Raw genomic sequence first — 17,954 nt, forward strand, 5'->3', positions numbered from 1 at the left:
ACACCAGAAAATGAAAGCCAAATCTTTTGGCTACTTCAGATTTCCGAGACAAGCAGCTATGGTCATTCCGAACTCAAAGTTACCCAGGCTTCTTGGCTCAAGATGAAAGCATTTTCACTGGGAATTCCTTTGGCTTCAGTTTCCAGGCCAGTCATGCAAACAATCCAAAAACATGGATCAGTCTCACCACACTGCAAGTGGGGGTGCTGAGTCTTTAGGAAGATGGTAGCTTTACCTTCCCGGTCCCGAAGCCAAGAGCAGGAGGGGGTGAATGGGATGATTCTCCCAAAGAAGACTGGAGGAGAATGGAAGGGACATTTGATAAACTAGTATAATAGGCAGCTGGGAAGGGGGGGGAGATACCACAGTATCCTGATATGTGGGTGGAGAAGTGTGGAGGGGAACTTGGACCGTTGGGTTATGTACATCTCTTCCAGAAGTCATATATGCACATGCATTTAGGGGCTAGACTGGTAATACAAGTAACAGAAATAAATTGGGTGTAAGACGCTAAGAATGATGGGGAGCCCATGCCCTGACTAAAGGGATTCACAGCTCAATAAATGCTAATACTCATCTAACTGTTGGATTCACCTGGCTTCTGCAAGACTTTTCCAAGATTGCAAAATATCCTGGATTTGTTACAGAGTACCTTTCTTCTCTTAACAAATGCTTTAGCTATATGATACTAGCCACCACAGAAAACCATTCTAAGATCCCCACAAATTGTATTATTATGTTTACTGACAGAACGATATTACTACAACCTTACACAAGGACAACTTTATGAGTGCCGGAGAAATATTCCTTTTCAGGTTTCAGAATCAATAATAATCAAGTTTCTCTGATGATCATCGCAAACTTTTTTAAAAAGCTTTTATTTATTTATTTATTTATTTGAGAATGAGAGCATGCAAACCGGGGAGGGGCAGAGGCAGAGGGAGAGAAAGAATCTCAAGCAGGCTCCATGTCCATCCAGTGTGAAGCCCGACACGGGGCTCAATCCCACCACCCTGAGATCATGACCTGAGCTGAAATCAAGAGTCGGACACTTAACCAACTGAACCACCCAGGTGCCCAATCATTGCAAACTTTTTGACTGATAATGTTGCCCCCTTTGCATTGGCTTCCAGGAAGCAAAGAACTACATTTGCAGCCCACTTACAATAAATTGGATAAGAACTGGGGTAATATGACTCTTAGTTTACTATATTATTCCTATAAGTTGCCTCAAATTCTTTGGACGGACCAAGAAAGGTATCATAAACAAATAAATATCTCTAGTATCATCTATCTATTTTTACTTATATATTTATCTCTATATATTTATTTAGCCCTCTCTGGCTACCAATACTTCCAATCTTCTCCCAGTGGCAGCATCCACTGGGAGAAGGTAGCTGCCAAAGACAGAAATCCATTTTTTTCAGAAGATCAGGAGAGCAAAAACCAAGTCTCGATGTCAAGTATAGCCCCTGAAGACCTACTTTGTCTATCGTCTCTTCCATATCTCCACTGCCATATTGTAATCAAATTCTGCTCTTGTGGTCAGTGGTAGCTACACTTTTTATATTCCCAGCGTCTGTCTATTTTTCTAGTTTCTTTGGAGATCTCTTTCCCAACTCTCTGTTGGGATTCTGCTGGAGTTGTCAGACTTGGTGCCTGCCCCCTCAATCATAGGAATGGCCCAGGCAGTCACCCAGAATGGAATCCCCATTCCCCCAACCTCCATGAATAATTGGTTTATGATTGTGCATGTGACTCCACAGAGGCCATGAGAAACTTCCCTGGAATTGGTATATGGATATTGGAGTTGCTACACAGAGAAAATAAGAGTCTGGTAGCCATCTCATTTCCTCTGGAGAGAGGCTGAATCAGAAGCTGAGGAGAGCAGCAGGGCTGAGAGACGGTAGGGGATACGGAGAAAGAACTGACGACAACCCATGAGTTCTTGGATTGTGTCTGAAGCCAGATCCTCCCTTGGACATGATAACTCGTCTTCCCATCAAGCCTAACTCAAGCCACTTCTCCGATTTTGAGTGGGTGGCATCTGAGCTTCTTGTTAATCCCAAGTTCCCCCTGGCCTCCAGGGAGACATGACATTCTCTATTCTTGAACTGCCTTCCTCCCTGTTTTGAGCTCAAAGGCCATCTCCTCTAGAAAGTCTTCCTTTGCTTCCCTACGTAGAATTTGCTGTTTATTCTCCTTTGTTCCAACAGTGTCTTCATTTGGGTAGTTGCATAGTATTGTCATCGTTTTCACCTTCCTGCAGCCAGAGTATAAGCTCCCTGAGAGCGGGGAAGGGCATTTATCTGCATTTCTGCAAATGGCACGACAGAGGCTAAACAAATATACGCTGAACGAGTGAATGAATGAATGTGCTGTCCCTCCTGTTGGAGAAATCCTCCTCGAGCTTCTCTTCTCCTATGCAGTTCCCCACCACCATTTCCTCACAAGTTCTTAGACTGATGCCACAACTTAAAACTCCATGACTTTTCAAGACTGCAGGTGTCTTAAAAGTCCTCATCTGAAATTTGATGTTCTCATTAAGGCCTCTGAAGCAAAGCCAATTCTGAAGCACATTAGGCCCATCTGATAACACAACCTAATGAGCTTTATGAACTGGGAGGAGCGGCTTAAGGTCTAACTTTCCATTAATTGTTTACAAAATTACAAGCATCTTTAAGAGGAAAGGACTTGAGGGACACCCGGGTGGCTCAGTCGGTTAAACGTCTGCCTTCGGCTCAGGTCATGATCCCAGAGTCCCGGGATTGAGTCCCACATCGGGCTCCTTGCTCAGTGGGGAGTCTGCTTCTCCCTCTGCCTGCCGCTCCCCCTGCTTGTGCTCTCTGTCTGTCTGTCTCTCTCTCTTTCTCTGTCAAATAAATAAAATCTTAAAAAAAAAAAAAGAGGAAAGGGCTTGAATACAAGATGTCAGATAATCCACCAAGCTGAAGGGGCCCCTGTGGTGTGGATTGACTCTCCTCAGTTACTTGAATAGGTGTTAACAGTGACAACACTCGGAACCTCAGACAATATACTCTGGGCTAAGATACATGTGCCCCATGGCCATCCAGGAAGGGAGTTCAGGCTTGTTGGCTTTTCTGTTGTAGAGTCTATGGTTCCTCTTCCTGACCACCAGAGTAGAACCTTGGACTGTGCCCTGAAATAGAGTGAGGTCTCTTCTTGCTAACCCTCTGATGCAGAGATGCAGAACTAATCCTATGAGGTTAGACTGCTTTCGTGAAATTCCAAGGGCTGAATCAAAACTGGGGAAAGGGGAGGCACAGTGACATAAAGGTAGTAATAAGAATACCTTCCATGTATACTTTCTGGGGAACTAGCCAGTATCCTGTTAACCTTGAAAAGTTATTGAAACTTCCCAGAGGTGTCCAACTTGCCCCCAGGAAATAATCTAGACCTTTCACATTATTTCATTATCTCATATGATCTCAGAATTTTCCTGAGAATAAGGGAAAGCAAGCAGGTGTGCCCTTTTTTTTTTTTTGGAAAGAGAAATGGACAGAGAGGGATTAAGAAGGGCATTTCCCAAGGCTTGATAACAACCATGCAGCCAGGATTAGAATGTCACACTTGGTTGTTGTTTTTTTTTAAAGATTTTATTTTACTTATTTGACAGAGAGAGACACAGTGAGAGAGGGAACACAAGCAGGGGGAGTAGGAGAGGGAGAAGCTGGCTTCCCGCGGAGCAGGGAGCCCGATGCGGGGCTCAATCCCAGGACCCTGGGATCATGACCTGAACTGAAGGCAGACGCTTAATGACTGAGCCACCCAGGCGCCCCTAGAATGTCACACTTGTATTACTAACCAATACTCTTCAAACCTGTAGGTCCCCCAAAAATGTTTAAAACAACATACTCCTTGAGGCGCCTGGGTGGCTCAGTTTGTTAAGTGTCCAGCTGTTGGTTTTGGCTCAGGTCATGATCTCGGGGTCGTGAGATGGAGCCCCACATTGGGCTCCATGCTCAGGGTAGAGTCCACTTGGCATTCTCTCTCTCTCTCTCTCTCTCTCCCTCCCTCTGCCCTTCCCTCTGCTCATGTTCTCTAAATAAATAAATAAATCTTAAAAGAAAAAAACATACTCCTCATACATCACTAAATTCACTTCAAAATTTGTCCATCATAAGAATTTAAATTCTTAAAATCATAAGAATTTAAAGAATTGCAAAGAATGTAATTTCCAGAACTTTCTAGATATAAACATTTAAAAATATATTTGGTACATCCAATGTAATGTATCCTTTAAGTGTATCCAATGGAATTTAAATACCAAAGCAATTTGACTAGCACTTCCATTTTTAAAAAAATGAATAAATGAACAAGCTCTTCTTTAACCGTTGGAAATTCTGTATTTATATCATTTATTTATTCTTGAATTTATATTTCCATTCCACTTCTGCCTAAAATTCAGTCCTAATGTAATTTTATTTAATTTATTGAAATGTTTTATTGATCACCCTATCAAACTTCTTTGCACAAAAATAGTATATAAATATCAATTTATTTTTTTAAGTTTCCTGTGACCATAAGGTTCTAAGTAATAAAATTCTTCTATATTGTTAATGTTATAATTACTATTATTAATCAATCAACTAAAACAATAGAAATATATTATAAACTTTGAACAATTATAGACTAAAAAGGAAATTATTTTGGAGATGCACCTTTTATTGAGAGGAGCTTGTTTTCATTTCCAATTCATTCATGTATTCAGTGAATATTACTTATTAACAGAATAAGACAAGAGTTCACCATTTCTATTTCCATTTTTGTTTTTATAGATGTAAACCTTGAGAAACCCTGTTCATAAATAAGTAGATGGAAATGGAAGGTGTCTTGTTACAGCAATGTCAATCAATTCTGAGTTCCCTGTGAAGTATATGCCAAAAATCACATTGTGATTGATCCAGCATCAAAAATTATTTTTAGCCATCTATCAGGTGACAACTCATTAGGTTCTACTTAAATTTTGTTGACAAAAGAATTGGAGATCACTTGGCTTGCAAAAAAATGTATTAGTCATTAGAGCCATTTACGGTCTTAAACCCACCCCATACCCCCAGGCATTTCTTCTCAGGTGCTTTTTACCACCTGGGGGAAAGCATCTCAGTAAGACTGGGAGAAAAGTCATTAATGTATTAAGAGAAGCTTGTAAGAGGGAAGATGGGGGAAATGCCAGCAGGACAACTTTTTCAGCAGTTCCCAGGCAGATCCACTTTGAGAAATGGTTCGTGTGGAAGTTGATTGATTCCTCTAAAGCTATCTATCCCCGCCCGTGTCATGGAAAGTCTTTGTAAACTCTCTTGGGATTTGCATACTGACGTTGGAAGACCGTTGTATGAGCTCATTCTTCTACCACTTTTAAATATATCCTTCAAATCTGTGCCCCATCATTACACCTTGTACATCAATCACCAACGATGTGGTGGGTATTATTCCAGTTACTGGAGATACAACAATCAATAAAAGAGACTGTCCTCTGTGCTAGTAGAGGAGATAGACAATAAGTTATCAGAATTTGACTCCATTTTACAGTGAGCAAACTAGGGACATGATCATGATAGAGTCAGAAATAGAAAGCTCAGGCCATTGCGGCCCCTGGAACGCACTGTCACATCTCCCAGTAGCCTGCAAGGGCCGGGCGCTGTGACCTCTGGCCTACGTTTCCCCAGCTCCAAGTAGAGTGCAGGCACACAACTGGCTCTCCATGCATATTTGCTTAATTAAATGATAAACTGTCCTTTAAATGAGGATCACTATAGAGTCATTTATAAAATCACAGCCGTTTTAGATTCAGAAGGAAACTTAGTGACCACTTGATCCCATTTCTCCTTTACTTTTTTTTAGGGAACAGTTCATTTTCCATCAACCTTATATCCATTTTCTGTTTAAGAGTCTGTGGAAGAGCAGCTTAGGATCACTCAGGGGTTGTTGCTACCCACCAAGTGGCCTGAGCAGTGGGAGCTGCAGAGCACTCCTGAGCCGTGGCTGGGAGCTCCAGTCTTCCGTAGGGAACTGCGGGACATCTGCACACCATCTGAGACCTCAGGCTGAGTAGCAGTAAATTCGGGATCTGGGGCAGCCCATTCACCCGGAAATTCCTCCTTGGTCATGGCCTTTTCAGGAGAGATCACGGGAGATGTTGCCACACGTGTGCAGAACTTGCCGGGCCAGCATCCACCGCCCCCGACCCACTGCGTGAGCTCCAGAGCTGTTGTGGGGGTGGTCGTGTCCACACAGCGCAGAGGAGAGTCTGGGTTACACAGAGCGATGGCAGGCGGGTTAACAGAAGACATGTCTGTGAGAGGCTGGTGGTCAGCCCAGGGATCCGTAACCACCAGGAGACACAGCCCCTGCAGGCTCCCAGCACCTGGTTAGCGAGGGTTCCGGGAGCGAAGCGGGCACAGAGTGGCTCCAGCGGCAGCAGCTGAGTTGAGCACATCCCCCGGGACACTGTGCCTGGACGATATGACACTGACATCAGCCGGGTTTCTGATGGCAACAATGGCATGAACTGCCGGTAGACACGTCTCTCAGGTTCTCATCAGATTTATGATGTAGACGCCATCACTTTTCCCTTTGTAGATGTACTGTTCCATTTGGAAGTCAAGGTTGGTGCCACCTAAATGGGCTCCTCCTGCAAGGAATTTAAGGACATCCTCCTCCCTTCGCAGGAGGATGCCAAGGGCTCCAGACATTGTGAAAGTTTCCCTTTAAGTTCCACGGGGACCCAGAACAATGTGGACCCTCATATGGACCCTCAGCACAGAAAAGCCATTTCACCTTTTCTTGAAGAAGAGAAATGAAGACTGGAAAGGCAAAGTGACTTGTCGAGGTTACGAATCTAGTCAGTGATCTTGTATTTGTGGCCACTGGAAACTCTAGATCCTTCCAATCCGGGCAAATTCTGCATCCAGTGTCCTTCAACATAGCCTAACTTGATAGCCTCCACTGAGAAATACTCCTGCTCCATAACCAAGTAACCTCCCAACAAAGCCTTAGCATCTATATGAAATGTGAAATAAGAAAATGTTTCTATTTCATTAATTCCCTTGGAATTCACAGGAAGTATGTATCATAACAGAAACAACTGGTCAGTTGGGTCACTGAGAGTGGCTATCCATATAACCCAAAGTGTGGTTTCTTGTTTTCAGCTTGGAGAGTATGAATTAAATTTTTAATGAATGGGATTCTTACGCGGCTTGACTGTGAATTTAGTATCTATAAAGGAGCCCAGAGGCCAAACTTCCCATTAATGGTTAGCAGGATTACTGGTCAAGAAGATTCCCTCAGGCAGAGAAATAACAGTTCAAGTGGAAAAGCAGTTGCTTTTGTTCTGAGGTCTCTGGGGTAAGTCCTTGAAGTCACTGCTGCCACTGCCAGAGGGAAGTCCCTAGTGGCCAAATAAAGAGGTTCCAAGTGAAAGAAAGAGTTGTTTAATTACACTGGCACAAATGGAAACCAAACAAGTAAATAAGAGAAATTGAGAGGAGAATTTGCTGCGTTGGTTTCTGCGTCTGCCCCCAATGGTTTCATTCTGTATATCTGTGGCATTTGGTTGAGGTGATGTGCGGTGAGAAGTTTCTGCTCATGGCTTTCCAATAAGAAATCCTGGAAACCACACTCAGGGGTCAGGACCAAAGGAACCCGAAAGAAGAAGTCCTTTCACAGCTACCCTTCACCCTCTACTGATGACCCCCAGATAAGAAGCTCTATCCCTGAGCTCTCTTCTGCATTCCAAGCTGGATTTCTCACTCCCTCCTGGACGTCTCTATGTGAAACTTCCAAAGACATCTCAAATCCATTCTCATTGTCTTTGCCCCCAAAACTGATCCTTCTCTTGTTTTCTCTTGCTTAGCAGACCACCCTACCATTTACCCAGGTACCCAAGTCTGAAACTTAGAATTTCTTCTTGACTCTTTCTCCTGTACCACTTCAAACTCAGTCATCTCCCAGCCCGCCCTCCACATTGTTCCTCATGGTCTTTCAAAAATAAAAGTTCAATTACCTACTTTTTCACTCTTTAAAGTCCTTCAGTGACCCTGGCAACAGAAACATCTACAAAATATGATGAAACAAAGAAGGAACCTGTAAGTCTGGACACAAGAGTAGAAATTCGAGCCCTGTTACTCATCTTGGGCAAGTCAATGGGCCTGTCAGAGCCTCCATTTCCTTATCCATAAGGTTTTAGTCTATATTATTTAATTTTTTTTTAATTTTCAGTGAATGAAATAATGTCAGTTTTGACCCACAAATTTAATTTCAGAATTCACTGGGAGGCTATGACCTGCTGTTGATAAATATTGAACCACACAAGTTTCTAAGTTTCCTTCTAACACTGAAGATTTGGATAGGGCAAGTCAGAAAAGAGAAGAGCTTCTAGAATATAGTAAGAAAGACTAGGAAGAATTCCTTTTAACTAATACCATAAAAATACTCACTTATATACAACGAGGCCATCCCATATCCTAGTCAACAGCTCACTATTTTGCCATTTGTGAAAATGGAAACCACAGACACTAGTTAAAAATTAATCATGGGGGCACCTGAGTGGCTTAGTTGGTCAAGTGTCTGCCTTTGGCTCAGGTTATGATCTCAGGGTCCTGGCATCAAGCCCTATGCCCGTGTCGGGCTCCCTGCTCAGGGGTGGGTCTGCTTCTCCCTCTCCCTCTGCCCCTGCCCCCCACTCATGCTCTCCCTCTTTCTCTCAAATAAATAAATAAAATCTTTTTAAAAATTAACCACATAATATATACAATGGAATATTATGCAGCCATCAAAAAAATGAAATCTTAACCATTTGCAATGACATGGATGGAACTAGATGGTATTATGCTAAGTGAAATAAGTCAGTCAAAGAAAGACAATTATCATATGATCTCACTGATATGTGGAATTTGAGAAACAAGGCAGAGAATCATAGGAGAAGAGAGGAAAAAATGAAACAGGAAGAAACCAGAGAAAGAGACAAACCAAAAGAGACTCTTAATCTCAGGAAACAAACTGAGGGTTGCTGGACTGGAGGGGGGTGGGAGGGATGGGGCGGCTGGGTGACAGATATTGGGGAGGGTATGTGCTATGGTGAGTGCTGTGTATTGTATAAGACTGATGAATCACAGACCTGTACCCCTGAAACAATACATTATATGTTAATAATAAAACAAACAAATACCTAATATATGTGCAGAGCTTAATAACCACTTTGTTGCAAAAAATCTTGCTATGGAAAATCGAAATAATAATAATAATTTTAAAAAAATAAAAATAATTAACCACAGACCTCAGTTTAAAATTGTATAATTGAGGGGCGCCTGGGTGGCTCAGTCGTTAAAATTGTATAATTGGTTTTATGATAGTATCCACAACTCCCTGTCTCTTTAGGCAGCCAGTCCCTTTTAAAAAACACCAAAAAAGTGTGGAGAACAGGGGCGCCTGAGTGGCTCAGTCATTAAATGTCTGCCTTCGGCTCAGGTCATGATTCCAGGGTCCTGGGATCGAGCCCCGCATCAGGCTCCCTGCTCGGCGGGAAGCCTGCTTCTCTCTCTCTCCCACTCCCCCTGCTTGTGATCCCTCTCTTGCTGTCTCTCTCTGTCAAATAAATAAATAAAATCTTTTTTAAAAAGTGTGGAGAACAGCTTTTTTTAATTTGATAATATATCTTGCAGATTACTCTATATTAGTATATTCGGATACACATCCTTTGATGGCTGCATAGTATTCCATTTCTAGACAGAGGTTTATTTAATCAATTCATTACTGATGGCCATTTATACTGAACCACAAACATCCTAGAAGTGGAATTTCAAAGACAAAGAATATATGCAGTTTTCATTTGCGAGATATTACCAAGTTATCTTCCACGGAAATTTTACTAATTTACACCCCAATGAACCAGGTATGAGTGCCAGTTATCCCAGATCTTCACCAACATTTGCTTGAGAATCAGCCACATGGATTCATATCTCAGCTTTGGCATAAGATATGTGATCTTGAACAAGCTGCTGAATCACTCTGAGCCTCAGTTTCCCTGTCTTTTGGCAATACCCACAAGATTGTTACAAGGATTAAATGCAGTAACGAATGAAGAAGATATTTTATAATTTATCAGATGTGTTTGGCAACATCTCATTTTCTACCAGCCCTATCCCAGTAACAGTAATATAATATGTAACTTTAACAAACTATTGTAAATTAACTTATAACTGTAATAGTATAAACCCCTTGAAGGCTGTCAAATTTAAGTAGTATGCCTCCTAGCCTCTGTGGCAAACTCTGCTCAATCAATGTTGACACATGATGTCTCAGAACACACATCTTCGTCTTTAAATGTATAGTTTTCAAGTGAGTCTTGCTTATTGATGGTCTTTGAAAGTTAACACTTTCTAAGCTCTAATGCAGTGCATGATGGACTGACGAAATCATTGCAGGTGACCAATATCTCTTACCAAAAATAGTTCATTTGTTCTGTCCAAAGTTGGTTTTGCAGTGCCATAATATACCAAAGGCAAATTCTCCAACCAACATTCTTTAGAGTCATTCACTAGAACCTAAATGTTTTTTTTAACAGCTTTACTGATGTATCATTTACCTATTTGGAGTATAAAATCAGTGATTTTTCGTAAATTTACAGAGTTGTGCAAACATCACCACAATCCAGCTTTAGAACATTTCTATCAACCCGTTAGGATTCCCACATGCCCATCCACATGTCCTCTGCAAGTTTGTTGTGTCAGTTAGCCAGGGATGTGTGGAGAACTTGGATCCTCTCTGCTCCCACACTGCACACTCTCAGAAGGCAGGTGTGTGGAGAATTTTTCAAGCTCCTCAGTGATTGTCTCATTTCCAGATCTCTCTATGAAATTTCTGGCTTGTTGGCCATGAGATTGCTTTTACCAACCTGACAACAACCTCTGCTGAATGAAGTGCTGGCCGCCCTCATTCACTTGCCTCCAAGATCCTGACGACATGACTGGGAGGTGTTTTTCACCTTTTGCTGGAACTCAGTTGTGCTCTCTCCAGCAGCAAACCTGTCATGGGTGCTTTCGGCTCGCCACATTCTACTAGAAGCTTTGCACTGACTGAGCTGGGACGGGAGTGGGGGTGGGGGGGGACAGTGCCAGGCAAGAATGCCATATCTTCCCATTCTTCTTACCAAATATAGCAGTTCTGGATGAAAAGAACACTTCTCAATTTGTTGTTTGCCTTTGGTCGATTTCCAGAGCCCTGAAGTGGATGCTGTTGACAATGCTGTCTAGTTTTATCATTAACCTCTAGGGGGACGACATACTGACTTGCTCCTTCTGCCCTACTGGAGTCTGGAACTTGAGTTTGAACATGAGCAGCCTTCCTCTACTGGACTTCTCAGTGTTCCAGCAGCTCTGACTCACAGCCATCAGTGGACAGTACTGTAAGTGATAAATACTTTATGGGAGAGACAGGACCCAACGTTGCTGTGCCAGACCTGGCAGTCATGAGGTGGCTGGACAGCATTCAGCATACACGGTTGGTCTTGGTTCTGCAGGGGAAATTGATGGACAAAAACTCCCTCAATCCCACCCCCTTGCTTGTGTTCCTGCTCTCACTGTCTCTCTCTCTCTCTCTCTCTCTGTCAAAATAAATAAATAAAATCTCTAAAAAAATTTTTTTAAAAATAAGCCCAATAGGACCAAAAAAGGCAGCAGTAAAAATATGTATTAAATGTAGCCTCTTGTGGCTTAAACGCTAAGAACTGAGCCCCTTCCCAGCTCAGGAAAATCCAGAGGTGAAGGACATTTGGAAAGCAGCTGAGGGGCTGAAAGAAATTATTGCCTTGACACTGAGATATTTTGTTGCAAGCAGTGTAGCAAGTTCAGTGTTCCTCATATCTACAGAGAAGAGTCCTTTACTAATAATAGCTTGATGTGCAGGGTGGAGCCAAACTCGCTCAGATGGAACGGCCCCCCCACCTTTCCCATCTGCCCCTTTTTTACATGCTGTGTGACCCTGGGCGATTTTCCTACGCTCCCCCTGCCTCACCTGCCCCTCCTGTAAACAATACTTGCCTCAGAGGGTCTGTACATGTGGAAGGTCTTTGAATCATTCCTGACCGGTGGTATAAGCTCAATAGATATTAGTGCTTATCAATATTTGTAAACATTGTTTCTAGGGTTCCCCAGTGTATCCCTCATGAGAGGTTACTGGCTGTGAAATGTCCTTACCAGCTCTGGGCGAGAGCAGGAGCTTAAAAATGGGGCTGCTTTCAGATGCACAATTGTGCCCCCCAAGTGGTACCAAATCCACTCAGAATGACCTGCTGGCCACCACGCTTCTCAGACAGGTGTTTGGGAGCTCCTCCGGACCATCCCTCCTCCAAGCCCAATCCCTGAGCATCAGGCCCCACTGTGCCTGGCCCACATGCCTACTGACCAAGCACCTCTTTCCTCAGGCTGGGCACCCAAGAGTCAGAGGTCCCTTCACCTAGATTCTCCTAGCTCTTCCCTTCAGCTCCTGTGGCCAGGTCCCTGGCAGCTGGCTCTCCCAGAGCAGCCTGCTAGCTCAGCCTGGCTCCAGGCAATGGCCGACACTCCCTAAGATGACACTTAGGAGCCCTATTTACCCTGCCAAGACAGCAGGTCTCTGCTTCTCTGATCATCTGAAATAACTAGCCACTGCTTGATAAATACACACTCAGAGAAAATATATACATGCCATATTCTTGGCATAGGTCAAAATTGCAATCATTCCAAAATTTGACTTCAATTCTTGTTTAGGGCTGCATGAGACACCACAGAGTGTTTTAGTAATTCTTGATCTCTTAAAAATATATGCCAGTCCCATTTGCAGAACTCAGGATTAAACACACTAAGAGTCCTTATCACATTGAGTTCCCGTTTTCATGTGATAGAACATAAATTCAGATCTGAACCATATGCGTTTAAGTGATAAAATCAAGCTTAAGACAACCAAACCAAAATAAAACAAAACAAAGCACTAAGAAGGCAGTGTGCCTAATGGCTCAAGGTGCAGCCAGTGAGCACAGACTGCCTGAGTTCAAAGACTTGCTCTTCCCCAGTAGCTGGGTGAGCTTGGATTAGTTAATTAACCTTGCTGTGCCTGTTCCTTCATCTGGAAAATAGGAATAATCATAGTACCTGCTTCATGAGGTTGTTGTTTTTTTGTTTGTTTTTTTTTGTTTCGTCTTTTTTTGTTTTTTGAGATTTTATTTATCTGACAGAGAGAAAGAGAGAGCACAAGAAGGGGGAGCGAGGGAGAGGGAAAAGCAGGCTCCCCAGTGAGCAGGGAGCCCGATGCGGGGCTCGATTCCAGGACCCTGGGATCACGACCCGAGCCGAAGGCAGATGTTTAACCAACTGAGCCACCCAGGTGCCCCCTCATGGGGTTGTTTTAAGAAATAAAGGGCGTAGGGCGCCTGGGTGGCTCAGTTGGTTAAGCGACTGCCTTCGGCTCAGGTCATGATCCTGGAGTCCGGGGATCGAGCCCACATCGGGCTCCCTGCTCAGCGGGAGGTCTGCTTCTCCCTCTGACCCTCTTCCCTCTCGTGCTCTCTGTCTCTCATTCTCTCTCTCAAATAAGTTAATAAAATCTTTAAAAAAAGCAAAAGAAATAAAGGGTGTAATGTGTGTAGCACACTTAGAATAGTACCACATTACTAATGCTTATAAAATTTAGCTATTCTTCTATTTGTTCTTATTAAATTATTTGCTGGTCAGGTAAGTCAGCATTTCCTAATAGTTGGTCCATGGAACTCAAAGAGGAACTCAAAAACTTACCACTAAATGGACTTAATTTTTAAGACAAAAACTCACATTGCACTTAATCAATAAGGTAAATTATATGTGAAGTCAGCATGTTGGAAGCAATTTGCACTTTCAGTGATAAATAAAGCCAAAGTGATTATTCAAATGTTTTTCTCTCTTTATTGTAAATTTTCATAGAATGAAGTCTATGCTTGCACACCTTTAACAACCTGTGAAGAATTTTCATATTTGGCCAATCCACAGTAAACCAATGTTGGGAGATGTTGCTAGGAGAATAAGCACTTAGAAAGAGGCTGCTACACTCCTTAATTCCCATGTGAATTTATAGGCGCAGTAGATTAATGACTGTTCCGGGACACATTCAGCATCAATAACAACATTAAAATAATTAGAAAATAGTTATTTAAAACAGTGTGCTAAATATATTTGTAATACCTATAAGAAAGGCGTAATAGTCACAATATGTTAAAACATCTTACTTATCAATAAGGCACAGGCTAACAAGGCAATTTATAAATGACAAAAGAGAATAAATGGACAACTTATACACAATATGAAAAGGTGCTTAACCTCACTAACAACACACAAAATGTCAAGCAGATGTATTTACTCCTAACCCACTGGCAAAGACAAAAATAAATAATTGATGTTACTCGGGATTAGTAACAGTTGGGTGGCAATGTGAACTGGTACAGCTTAGAGCAAGAATGCTGCCAGAACTTTCTCCCTTTCAGGTGCAAAGTCAGCCGGGAAAAGTGTCTGCCTCGGAGCTCCACCAAGTCCCATAGGCTCTAGTCTCATGCGCTTCCCCGTGTCTGAGGAATACAGCACCACAGTTGGCTTAGTCTGAGCCAGTGGTGGGGCCCCACCCAAAGGAAACGAAAATTTAAAGTCACAGACCACATTTAAAGCCACAGAAATGAACAGGATCACTCAGGGAGAAAATTTAGAGAAGAGTCCAGCACGATGCCAGTGGGAAACTATAATGTAACCACAGATATTGTGTGTATCTTTCCAGGGTGGTTCCATGCTTTCACATTCCTATTTATGTGCATATATTCTGTTTTATTAATATATAAGACATGACCTCATGTGTATCATTCTACAACATATTTGTTTGTTTCCCTCACCAGTATGTCCCCGAGTAATTTCCGTGCCTGGTATCCCCAAGTTAAGGCTTCCCTGGGCTATTTCTCTGAATTAACTCTTGACTGGGGCCAAGAAGAAAGTGGAGGTGGTCTGCTCCTTATGCCCCAACCCACCTCACCCCTACCTTCCTGATAATGGTACCACCATTTCCTGAGACTTGGTTTCTCTTCTTATGTTTTATTTTTTGTTATCCTTTTCAGAATTTACTATCATGATTTTGTCTCTTTGGGGGTACATGCTGTCATTTCAATGAGTTTTCAGGAGAATACGTGTGTAAGTCATATGGTCAGTCTGCTACAGCAAAGCAAAAGTGTCCATAATGTAATTTAAGGGATAAAAGCAAGTTGCAGAAATAGCTACATATACATATATCTACATCTATGTATATAATACATATATGTTTACATATATACCATTTTTAAATTAGTATGCTCTGTATGTTTAGAAGTCAAGCAAGATCTTTGTATAGTATGCATCTCTATATTTTAGTAAGTTTTTTGAATGGGCATCAAATATTTTTACAAAGAAATGTTCTTAAAAATCAGTAAGCTGATTTTTAATTTTTTAAGAGAGAACATGGTCATTAGAGAAATCATTGAAAATTCAAGAAGAAAAATGAATTAGAAGAAAACCTTCCATAAAGTGTGGAATTACTATATTGTACATCTGAAACTAATATAATACTGTAAGTTAACTAACTGGAATTAAAATAAAAACTTAAAGAAAACCAATCTCCTTTTACTTTGTTGATAACTATTTGTCAGAATAACATTTTGGCTTGTATCCCCTTTATCTTTTTTCCCTGCCAGTATGTACATGCTTTTTCTCCTCAATGCAATAATTTTGAACATAATGATGTTTTCTCTTAATAATATGTCCTGAGCATCTTTCCAAATCAATAAAGAAGTAACAGCTAATCTAAAAGAATAGATTTCATATTCTCTCTCCAATAAAATTAGAAATCAATATAGAAAGATAAGGGAAAATACATTGGAATTTTAAAGATATCATTCTAATAGTGTATGAGTCAAAGAGAAAATTACAACATAAATTTCAAAATGTTGGAAACTAAAAGATAACCAAAGCTGTATAAATCAAGACTTGTAAGATGCAATGTATGTTATATTACATTATGTTAGTAGTCTTAAGTGCATTTATTGGTAAGTAAGAAATGTTTAGTAACAAAGTAAGATTGAAAATAATTTGATTTTTTAAATCTGTGTGGTAGTTACATGGGTCTTTATTACATATATATGTTTTTGGTTTTTTGCTTTTCTGGGTATTTGGGATATCTCATATATTAAAACTTTTTAAGAAAAATAAATGAGTTAACTCAGGAAGCATTTGACTCAAAGTAAACTCAAAGAAAGCAGGAAAGAAGAAATAAATACAAAAGCAGAAACTAATTATGATCAATAAAGCTAAAAGCCAGTTCTTTGAAAAGACAATAAATAAGCCCCCGGTTATACTGATCAAGAAAAAAGAGAGAAGACACAAATTAGGCACAAAATAACATTAGAAATGAAGGGAAGATATAACTATGGATGCAATTGAAAATTTAAAGTATAAGAGAAAAACATTATAAGTTTGGAAAATATAAATTATAAAAATAAATTCAAAGAGAAATGGAAGACTTGAATAAACCAACAACTGCTTAAAAACTTGAATAAGTTGCAAGGGAAAGAAGTGCTCCTTTGTCCTCTCACAAGCGGCACAGTATGGTCATAGGCAGGTTTTAACAGCATTCAATAGATTATTCTATCCAATACAACCATCACAAAAAAAACAGAATATTTTTCAAAGAAAAAAAGAAAGTTACCAACTTATTTTCTGGAACAAAACTGTTTTAGCCTGGGTTTCCCTGAAAACAGAGCCTGAAACTCAGGTTTGCGTGTGGGTCATTTATTTGGAATATGATCCCAGGAAGTCAAAGTGAGGGACGGAAGATTGGAACAAGGAAGGAGGAAAGCTAACATAAGGATATCATTAATGGGTTGGCTTCCGCTAAGGGAGACCGAAAGGCCCTATTAATTTCATCTTGGGACTGTCAGCCTGGGAAAAGAAAGGAAGATGCATAGGCTCACCTGAGGAGTTTGGTCAAGTCCAACCTTGGTCAAAAGTGCTCCCCTGGGCACCTGGGAAGCCTGGGTGGCTCAGTCGGTTAAGCATCTGCCTTTGGCTCGGGTCATGTCCCAGGGGCCTGGGATTGAGTGCCCATCAGGCTCTCTGCTCCGCGGAGGGTCTGCTTCTCCCTTTCTCTCTCCCTCTGCTGCTCCCCCTGCTTATGCTCATACACTCTCTCTTTCTCTCTCTCAAATAAATAAATAAAATCTCAAAAAAAAAAAAGAGTGCCCCCCAACAGGTGTTAGCTCCTCACTCCCCAGCACAGAGCAGGTTTTGTGGGCATCGCTCACCTATGCATTGGGAAAGCCCGAGGAAGGATGTGAGAAGAACATGGCATGAACCGAGACAAGGTACGGTAGGTTGTCCTGGGACAAAACCAGCACGGAACTGGTCATTCAGGAGTTAGAGGTAGTGCTGGAAAGATGTTTAATGCTCAAGAGATGCCTGATACCAAAACCAAAAACAGGTTTTGCCACCAAAACCAGATCAAAACTATATAAGAAAAGGACTCTATGGGCCAATCTCACTTACACAGAAAGATACAGAAGTCCTAAATAAAACCTAAGCAAGTCCCAAAAGGGCTTATCTCAGGAATACAAGAATTTGCTATTAGGAAATACCCATCTGTGTGACTTAACACACTAACAGATTAAAGAATAAAAACAAAATATGATCATCACAGATGTAGAGAAAACATTTGAATATCATTCACAAATTTCAAAAATCTCTTTTAACAAACCAGGAATGCAAATAAACATCCTTTTATTAATAAGGCTACCCTATCAAAAACTAACAGCAGCACCACAAAAAGATGAAGGCCTAAAAGTTTCCCATTAAAATCAGGATCAGGGGCGCCTGGGTGGCTCAGTCAGTTAAAGGTCTGACTCTTGATTTCGGCTCAGGCCA

The 17,954-nt window shown here is 41.4% G+C and overlaps 1 pseudogene; it reads right to left on the reverse strand.

The window, feature by feature from the left end:
- Nucleotides 1-5,935: 5,935 nt before the first annotated feature.
- On the reverse strand, nt 5,936-6,716 carry LOC118357098 (annotated as a pseudogene).
- Between the last annotated feature and the right edge of the window lie 11,238 nt (nt 6,717-17,954).

Source organism: Zalophus californianus, chromosome 1 (assembly GCF_009762305.2).
Source record: "Zalophus californianus isolate mZalCal1 chromosome 1, mZalCal1.pri.v2, whole genome shotgun sequence".
Lineage (NCBI taxonomy): Eukaryota > Metazoa > Chordata > Mammalia > Carnivora > Otariidae > Zalophus > Zalophus californianus.